Below are 11,105 nucleotides of genomic sequence, written 5' to 3' on the forward strand. Positions count from 1 at the left end.
TTAACACATGGTTATTTCTACGATAGCAAATATAGCCAACCGTGCTTTGGTATCCACCTATATCTCGTAGGTGATAGGAAATCACCCGACTTCTACCGGTCTAAGCATCGCTAAACATACATTTGATCCTAGACCTACATAGGGTTCAAGGTATAGTTCTGGACAAGGTAGTTCTATGCATCAAGTGGTTCCAATCAACTCTTATAACCTAATGCATCAAATGTAAAAAGAACTCAAGTGATATTTATAAAAAAGTAGGAAGCTCAGAATGCTCCGGGGCTTGCCTGTGATCCAACACTAGGTTAGTGTTTGTTAGACGACACTTGCTTGGCGAGTATCTCCCATCTCGACACTTGCTTAGTCCTTCCTTCTTTGAGATAAGTCCACCATACACCGTCTTCAGGTTCAGCTCCAACATCACGTCATTCATGTGGTTCATCTAACGTACCTAGATGAGATGCAAGATGCAAGTGCATGAATATGAAGAATGGTAATATGAGATGCATCACATAATAGTATTTAGGTCAAACATAAGATCATGCAAGACATAGGCACCTAGAGTTATTTAACTAAACATCACACAGCCTATTATAAAGGGATAGCAAGCATATAAGGCATGGAACATAAGTGAACTTAAGTTCAGATATTGCACACATGCATCGATCAAAAACTAAACAACATGTTTAGCCAAAACAAGAGCAGCTAAAGCAATCGCCTAACACATGTATAGAAATCTGGACAGCACACAATAGTCACTTATTTTAATCATAACTAGAGATCCAGACATCCAAAGAAGGTGATCCTAGACTTTCTGGAAATCTAATGAAATTACCTACAACATTGTTATTATCACTAAAAGCTTATTCCAAAGCTAACTAGGTCAAACATGCCAATGTTTCAGATCTACATAGAACTAGGACAGAAAAGTAGTAGTAGTTTCAAAACGGCATAACTAGAGTTACAGACAACAAACAAGCATGAACCTTAACTTTATAGAAAACTTATTAAATTATCTAAAACATATTTAATATCATCACAAGGTGATTCCACCATTAACAAGGTCATCAAGCACAATTGAGCACCTCTATTCAGACTTGGACAGATTCTGCCATGCAACTTCACAAGCTTATAACTGGAGATTTTGACCACTAAAAGGAGTGATCTTTAACAATTTGGAAAGCTCATGAAAATCACTACACTTATTACACTATCTCCAAGACATGATTCAAAGCTTAGTTGGGTCAAACAACACAATCATTTAGATCTGTACAGAGAGCATGCAAAACCTGACAAGGAAATTATAAAATCTATAGCTCCTAAATTATCAGGCCTATGGTAATGAACATTTAGCACAAGCTAGATTATGAAGTTACCTACAACTTTGGTATTCACCACAACCACAGCAAACATAATTTACACCACGAAAATAATTGCACAAGCAAAACTACACATGCAGCCCAAACAGCAATGGTATAGAAAACTGATAGAAACTTTAGAGAATCATAACTAGAGTTCTAGACCTCCAACAAACATGAATCATAACTTTTTGAAAATCTTATGAAGTTACCTACAACTTTATTATTCTTATCTTAAGATGATTCTATAGTTAACAAGGTAAATTAAACCAATAATTGCATCTCTATCCAAAACATGGACATAATCTAACATACCGCTTTAAACAGCTATAACTAGAGTTATACATGTCCAATAAATGTGGTTCTAGACTTTTCATAGCTTAGCAAATTCTAAACAACTTTTTTATAAATACCTCAAGCTAATTATACTATTAAAAAGGCCCCACAATACCAACAAGGCAACCCTGTCTGGGTTTGGGCAAAAACAACCACAAAAATTTAAGCAACAATAACTAAAAATCTACTTAACCAAAAATTATACTATTTAGCTTTTTGAAAATATTAAGAAAAGTACTACAACTCATATATTGTCATAAAGTCATAATTCAAAACTTAACTAAGCCAATTAATACAAACATGCAGTCCTATTCAGAATAGGAGCAAAGCAACACATGGCACTTGTTATTTTTATAGCTCTTAAACTATCAAGTTTAAACTCCTGAAATTTTTACCAGACAACAACCATCACCTGAGTAGCACTCTATAAACATTTCACATTTATTTGAGCTCTACAACTGAAGTTATGAAAAAGACAAGACATGACTGTTATTAATAACCTAACTGCATAAATTGATTTTTACAGCAAAAACTTTAAACTAAATCATGCCATATTATAGATCTACTGCATTGATAATTTCACATGAATTCCAAAAAGTCCTCATTTTCTCTTTTTTGGATTTTTCTACAGTTTGCTACAATTTTCCAAAGTTCAGCTGATTATATGCATATAATGAAAAAGAAAAGGAAAACGCTTTTGCACTAGGGTCCCTGCAGAAAACATAAATTAAATGCAAGCGAATAGGTCCTTCTTAGCACTATTCAAAAGAGTCACAGGTTCTTCACTTAACCCCCTAGAAAACTTCCTATTCACACGCATGGTCCCCCCTTCTCCTTCCTCTCGACGGCAGCGCGGGGGGGGGGGTGGCCGGGCTCGCGGCTCCGACGGCTATGGTCATCGTCGGCGTCGGCGAAGTTGCGGGGCACCCATGGGCCTGCGCACATGCGTGGGGCCACTCAGTTTGGCCGGAGGCTGGCTAGGTTGGCATGTCCGCTCGCATAAGCATCCGCGGCGGCCACGGCACCGGTGGCCGCGTGCTACGGCGGCGAAGAAAGGCCGTGGAGGGGCGCGCGAAGCCAAGGAGAGGTCGACAGAGCTGGTGGCAGTGGATTCTAGGCTACGAGGCGCTCTGAGGTCGAAGAATGATGGTGGCCAAGCTCAAGCTCATGGTGGCCATGGCGTAACCATGCTCTGCACGCGTGTGCAAGGCTGGAGAGCGAGGAAAGGGATGGGGAGGACGAGGCGAGTGAAGAGGGAGTGTCTACCATAGCATCGATGTGAGAGGAAGGCAGGGGTGCATGGCATGGAGGTGGGACATGTGTTGGCCATGGTGGGGGCACCCTGCTTGCATGGTGGCCACATGGGCATTCTACCGAACAGGTGGCATGCGCGAACAAGCCTGCCTTTGGGTCTAGATTTCGACATGTTCGGAGCATATTCGTACCTTAGCGCCTATAGAAAAGTTTCTCTCCTCTAGATGCTCTACAAACTTGATTAAGGGGTCACAGCCATTAGGTCTTTGGAACAATGGTTAATTAGCGCCCAATTAGCAAGTGTTAACGTGTTGACGCTGATTAATCAAATACAAAAATCGATTGTCAAAGACAAGGTCGAAGGAGTGCCCTCCTTTTGCATGCTCTTCTCCACAATGTATACTCCAACTTTTATTTTGGGACCCGATCACATTACTTAACAAAATCATGAGAACACGTGATGCCAATGTCGATGACGATGAATTCCAGACTCTGAAAAATTTTAAGTACTGAAAACAACTACAGATTTGAAGTTTGAGCCTTAGTTTGACTTTCTTACAAGCTGATCTAGCTCTTGGTCCAAAAACAAAGTTTGTTCTACTCCACTCAAACTTCAACTTTTATTTAAGGTGCAACTCCATGCAAGCAATGTAAGCATTTGGTCAACACAAGTCAAAATTGCATCACGGTAAAACTTAAATTAGAGTTTTAGACCGATTGAGGCATTTTCTTGACCTTTGCTCGACATGAGCCCTACATGACTTTTGTTGTAGAGTTCAATTAGAGTCATTTTAGCAAAGTAGCAAGGTTTGGTTGATGATCTATAATTCCATTCACTTAATAAAGTAATCCAAGAAAGATTATAACTTATCATTTCATGTGACTTCTTGATTCCAAACTTCATGAAACTTTTCCACTGGTCAATATGGATGCATGTTGATGTAATGTACATGAAATAAGCATGTTTAACATTACTCTTGCATAATCTTAACAAGGGTTCACATGGAAGTAGGGTGTGTTGTCCAAGTTTAAGTTGGAGCTCACTCTTGTAGATTTGATCTTGACACCTTCATCACCACTTCACATGCCATGTTTGAGCTCAAACCCATTGCTTAACTAGTGACAAACACCTGGGGTGTTATAGCCCTCCCCCCTTACGAGAATCTTGCCCTGAGATTCAATGTGAAAGACTGTTAAGGGAAGAGAAGCATGTCATCCATTTTCCAACATCAGTGATAGCATTAGGCTACTTAACTTTGGAGTATTAGAGAGGCTAATTTGGTCAAGACACTTTCTAATACTTGCCCTTCATAGTAAGTTTTGTCTAAAGAATTTCCTTCGTTGGAGGCCATGAAGCATTGTTACTTGGGGAGGAATCCAAGACAGCACAATACTTCTTTCTCAGGACACGGAGAGTACTACAGAGCATAAACCAATTACCCACAATCCCTATTTCCCTAAGGAATATAGCATAGACCATGTGAACTTTGTACCTAGACTACAAGCTTCTAAAATCTACTCATTACAATGGTTCCATGTTCTTTCACAAAGTTTGAAAAGTAGTCCTCTACCAAAGTAGCTTGAGTACAACCTTTCATAAGGGATGAGATCACAGACGGGGTAAGCATCCTCCGAGGTTGTGAGAAACCTAGTAGTCAACAGACAATATCTATGCCAGTCATAACCATTCAATCACTCAGATGCCAACCAATGGAAAACTACATAATATTCCATGTGTGCAGTTCTCCTTCCCTAATAATAACACTTTATTATCTGAGTCCGTTGAGTGAGCGGTGAAGGTGATAGCTAACTCTATTGACTCAACGTTTTCGATGATCATTATTTGAAGGAATCCTTGTATCCAAGCAGCAACAGTTATCTAGGTTGGATCTGATGCAACCTCTTAGGGAAAAACACATGGAAGGTGATGATATTTTCATGATGTAAATGATGTTTTCTATAGATATGTTGAATACAAAAGTTGTAGAAAGTCTTTGGTCACCTTTGGTACAACTCAGGTATAGTCGCGGGTCCGAGCAGTGCCGCACCCTCAGGGATACTACCAGTCTGCCAGGAAGTTTAGGCCTGGCTTGCCCTTGGACTCACACCACTAGCTCCCCGCACATCCTTACTTCCTCCAGTGTGTGCACTTTCACTTATCGGGTCCTGGCCTGAGTTGAGCTACTCGGCTTCACGGCCGGAACCACTTATCTAGACAACTAAGTGCTAGGCATGCATTTAATATGACATGAGGACGTACAATGAATCGGTCCTTAATCGACATAGATGGTGATAAATAGGCACCAAGACCATGCCTTGTTGCTTCTCTATCATAATCCTACTCGGTTGCCTTTTATTTATCAACACATGGTTATTTTCACGATAGCAATTATAGCCAACTGTGATCAAATATCTACCTATATCTAGCAGGCGATATGAAATCACCCGATTTCTATCGGACTAAGCATGGCTAAGCATATATTTGATCCTAGACCTACATAGGATTCAAGATATATTTGTCTGGACAAGGAAAGTATATGCAGCAAGTGGTTCCAATCAACCCCTAGTACTTCATGCATCAAATATAAAGGACGCAAGTGATATTTGTAAAAACATAGGAGGCTTAGAATACTCCGGGGCTTGCCTAGGATCCAACACTAGGTCAGTGTTCATTAGATGACACTCGCTTGGCGAGCATCTCCTATTTAGGCATGTACTCCAGGGGTCCTTCCATCTTCGGGATAGGTCCACCAACACCGTCTTCTGGTTTGACTCCATCATCACGTGCTTCACGTCCACACATTGTGCATCTAGCATACCTAGATGAGATGCAACAATGCAAGTGCATGAATGCAAAGAATGGTAACATGAGATGCGTCATATAAAAGCATTCAAGACCAGCATCAGGTTACACCTCAAGACATAAGCACTTAGAGGGCGAGTCATTTAACTAATTATTGCACAAACCTATCATGGTAAGTTAGAAGAAAATAACATCAAACTTTCACCAATGAGGCACTCAAGTTAAGCTACTTTAAGCAACCATCTAGCACCAGCTACATCTAGCAATCACAAAATCAAGATCAAGCATAAGCAATCAACTTCAAGTATATGCACAAAAATTGGACAGCAACATAGCAGCCATTCAATTTAACAAATACTGGAGTTATAAGCATCAAACAAAGGTGATCCTAGACTTTCTAGAAAGAGTAGGAAATTTCCTACAACTTTGTTATTTACATCTAGAGCGGATTCAAAGGTTAATAATGGTGAAAACACTAATAAGAAGATCTGCACCAACTAGGACAAAAAACTGACATGGACTTTGGAAATGCATAACTAGAATTCTAATCATCCAATAAGCATGATTCTTAACTTTGTGGAAAGATTATTAAGTTACTTATAACTTTCTTATTATCATCTTAAGATGTGTTACCTATAACTTTCTTATTATCATCTTAAGATGATTCTACAGCTAACAAGGTTAAACAACATCAAGAAGGCATCTCTATCCAGATTTGGACAGAATCTGCCATTCCACTTTGAATAGCAATCACTAGAGTTCTAGACTACCAAAAATAGTGATCTTAGACATTTTAGAAATATTAGGAAAATCACTACAACTCTCCTATTATCACCAATACATGATTTCATGTTTACATAAGCCAAACAATACAATCATTCAGATCTGTCCAGAGGACATGCAAAACTAGACAACAAAATTCTAAAATTTATAACTCCTAAACCATCAGGCCTAAAATCATGAAATTTTAGGAAAAGTAAGATAAGGAAATTATCTACAACTTTTATATTTAACATATCTATATAAAACATAATTTGCATCACGAAAATATTACCACCACACAAACTGTATATGCAGCCATAACAGCAGAGATACAACTATATGAATTTACCATTTAGGTTGTTAACAACTAACATTTTGTTGCTATATATGCAGCTCCATGCAACTCCTAACTAAAACCAAGCAATCACATTACCTAGCACCAATTATTAGAAGTATTACATGGCATAAACACAAGCATTTACTAACAAACTTTCATTAGCTTTTCTATATATAAAAACCTATATATTAATTATAGGTGATGTTGCAAACATCTCATTTGGATATCAAATTTTTATTAGAGATAGATGATGACAAAACATGATTATTGTACAAATCTTACATGCTCATGTTTTATAGATTAATTATTACTAAAAAGACAAATTACTAATGCAAGAAACATGTGAGAGCAAGATAAATCTAAAACACACCAGTTTTCGCAAACACATGCCATATTATATGTTATTATGGTAGCACAACATCATACAAAGGTAGTGGAACCACATTTTCTATTTTTACACCTACATAAAAATTATAACTTATTTAAAATCATTTATCAAGCAATAAACAAGTTAAATCAATAACTCAATCATAGTGAATCCAATCACTATGAAATTTTTACCACAGCACACACATAGCATCAGTAGCCTACCATAAAAATTTCACAGCAAGTGGAGCAACACAACTTTATATACAAATTTAATCCTAGAAAACCCTAATTAACATAGATAAATAAAAACAGCAAAACAATTCTACTAACACCTATCCCAAGATGACTCTACTGCATAGATCTACTCACAAGGATTCCAAAAAGTCCTCATTTTTCTACAATTTATTATGATTTTCCAAAGTTTTAGCCATAAAAGAAAAATAGATTTGCACCAAGGCCCCTAAACTTTCACGAAAACAGATTCTAGCAAGGAGGTCCTTCTAATCATTGTTCACATGAGTCACAAACTATGTAGAAAACCCCTTGGACTTGTTTCTATTTGAACGCGAGGTCCCTGACGTGAGTTGGAGCAGACGAGGTCGACGGCGACTCGATTTTCCAGCGAGGTGGTTGACCTTCGGCGGCAAGCATCAGGGCCACAGCAAGCCCAAGCCTACGCGCACCCGCACAGGGCTTTAGCTCATCCCACGGTGGCCTGTGGTGGCCTGACCATGCACGACCGTGGCGCTGGCAGCCTAAAGCGGTGCGGCAGCAACGAGGGCGCGGCTTCGACGGCCAAGGAAGGTGCTAGAGGTGTGACCGAAGAGGGTGAGGGCACTGGAGTTTGTAGCTAGGGCTGAGGAGTAATAGAGCAGTGAGGGCAGGTGGTGGCAGTTAGCTCCATCGGCTGGCCATGGCTACAGAGCGACTAAGCCAGGCAGGCAAATGAGGGAGAATGTGAGAGAGGGAGAGCGAGGCAGTGTCGGGTCCTCCAAATAGGCGAGCAGGGTGTGGTGGCGAGCATGCGAGCGAGCACGAGGGCCACATGGCACGCGTCCCCTGTGACCGGTCGACCATGATGCCATTTTTGAAGATGTTCCAGCGGCAATCTCCTTGACTGAAACAACAATCTTCATCCTCTAGTTCTCTAATCGTTTGATGATTGCTCCAACCAATTGCTCCATGTTGTAGAGCTATATGAGTACTCCAACTTTGAGTAAAGGAGTTTGGTCTAAATCAAAATAGTTTGTGAGATATAAATTCTCAAAGTGGGGTACTTACAAACTGTAAACCGAAAAAGTTCAGTCCCAGACTTAGCCAATTTTTGGAACCTAAAAGCAGCACTAGATTCGATTTTGGGGGTTCCTAATTGGCTAGGTTAGAGACTGAACCAGGTCTTGGTACTTAAACAAAAGTTGTTCTACTTAATGTAATCTACAACTTTGCTTAAAGGATCTAGGATTGGTTCAGCTTGGTTTGCAAGATACAAACCTCCAAAGATGAGTACCCAAAACTAAGTTTAGATAGAACAATCAGGAATTAGCAAAGGAATTCAGTGCCATTAGCTATTTTTGAAACTACCTTTGAACGTCCAAACATGCTACAAAAGTGATGAGACTTGTTTTATTGTTTTCAACACAAAGTGTAATTCAACTCATATTAAGGAATCTAGTTGAGTTACCATATGAATTTGGAAGATAAAAAATGTCACAACATGTCAACTCGCTGTTGCCGATCAGGGACTTGGAAAGATTTCAGAGGGGCCAAAACAACACTGAATTCAAACTTGAGACCACTGTTTGAGATACTTAGGAGTTGAATCAGGGCTTGATCCAAAAATAAAGTTTGTTGTACTCCATTCAAACTTCAACTTTTATTTAATGTCCAACTCCATGCAAGCACTCCAAATAGTTGGTCAACATAGGTCAAAACCATATCATGAAAAAGACAATTTTAGCTATCCCCACACTTAGAAGCATTTTCTTGACATTTGCTCCACATGAACCCTTCATGATTTTTGTTCATGAGTTTAAGTAGAGTTGTTTGAGCAAGGTTGCAAGGTTTGGTTGACATCCAATGTTCCCATTCACCTGATGAAGCAATTCAAGAAAGATTATAACTTATCATTTCATGTGACTTCTTGATTCCAAACTTCATGAAACTTTTCCACTGGTCAAGATGGATGCATGTTGATGTAATGTACATGAATCAAGCATGTTTAACATTACTCATGCCTAACCTTAACCAGGGTCCACATGTAAGCAAAGGTGTGTTGTCCAAGTTTAGGTTGGGACTCAATTTCATAGATTGGACCTTAACACCTTCATCATCACTTCAAAATTATGAACTAGAGATCATAATCATTGCTTGACATATCCTACTTAAGTCCAATTTTGTTGCTTAATTCATGACTAACACCCGGGGTGCTATAGTGAGGATCCACAAATACCACATATATTGAGAGACTTGAGAGTGTCATACAATGGAAACTCTAGGTTTTATTTTGAAAATTTATAAAAACTTCAGAACAATGGTGGAACAAAGAACTTGAGACATAGTGCTTGACTTGATCGTTCTATCTTTCAATTACTCAAGACCCAAGTGAAGGTTAAAAAGCCCCATAGTTGAAGGTAATACAAGTAAGTTTGAAAGTTAGATCAGTTTATTCTAATCCGGAGGAGAAATTTTGATTGAACGCATGTGTACTTTTGAGGCGTAAAAACATTGTAGCAACTCTAGATCCATTGTTGAGTTTAGCTTTGCTCAGGGACTAGCAAAGGTTAAGCTTGGGGGAGCTTGTTGACAGTCACTAACACCAATTATAAATTGTCAACATAACCTGCATTTATTCTTAATTCCATCACCAAACATAGGTATAGGGTTTTAAACTAATAAATTCCACGAGTTTTGGTGAATCTGTGTTTTCAACATGGTTTATCCAGAAAGCCATCAAGGGGGACCTATTCGTCAAAGGAAATTATGGAATTCCACCACGTAAACAGCATGGGATGATTCTAGAATACTCTAGGAGGCACCCCATCGAAGCAAACCCTGAGGGGCTGCCATGTAGGGTCGACTAGCCTATGGGTCCCACCAGTCAGCCTCCTCTTCGAAAGTCGGTTCCCCACCACCATTGAGATCTAATCTTCATCGTTTATTCAAGTCGGTTTGATCCGAGGGCTCAAGATTGATGCTCTGACCTATATATTAGCCCCTACCCCCCTCCCTCAGCAGATCCCTAAAACCCTAATTCATATTCTCCTCATTAGGATCAGAGCCAGCTATCAAGACAAGATTAGTCCTCCATAGGATCTAGTCTTGTAAATAATAGTGAGATGGAGAGTGAGGGAAGAGTTTGGAGGAGATGCCAGCCTATCAGTGCTCTCTCTATGGCTTGTACCTTGGCAGATCCAAGTTCCATCTGAGCTTGCCTTTGAGATTTCTCTGGTAATCAACTTCTAATTCAAGTAAGCTTCTTGTTTATATTATTCATCAGGTTGACAACTCATTTGAGTGCTTTATTCTTTATATGGGAAGAGTAAAGTAGTAAGTAGTGTAAGCGTGGTGCTTAGACTCTGGTTACTTCTGGATGCATCCTGCATTTTGGATCAGTGCTAGCTCACGAGGGTGACTTTTATAGCCTCGTTGAATCCTCTATAGTCCACCTCCTGTTTGTAGGGCAAGTAGGACATGGTTACTATGGGAAGCATCCTCTACTGGTGTCTTTCCTTAAGTAATGTCCCTAGTTGAATAGTAAAAGACATAGCTTACCCAAGTTAGAACTAGAGAACCTTAGTTTTCTTCTCTATGCTCCTATTTATCTTAACCTTGTTGCTACCCCCAGTTGAGTTAGACCACAGTTAGCCTCACATGTTTCCCTATGGATACA

The sequence above is a fragment of the Miscanthus floridulus genome, chromosome 5 (genome assembly GCF_019320115.1).
Source record: "Miscanthus floridulus cultivar M001 chromosome 5, ASM1932011v1, whole genome shotgun sequence".
In the NCBI taxonomy this organism is placed as follows: domain Eukaryota; kingdom Viridiplantae; phylum Streptophyta; class Magnoliopsida; order Poales; family Poaceae; genus Miscanthus; species Miscanthus floridulus.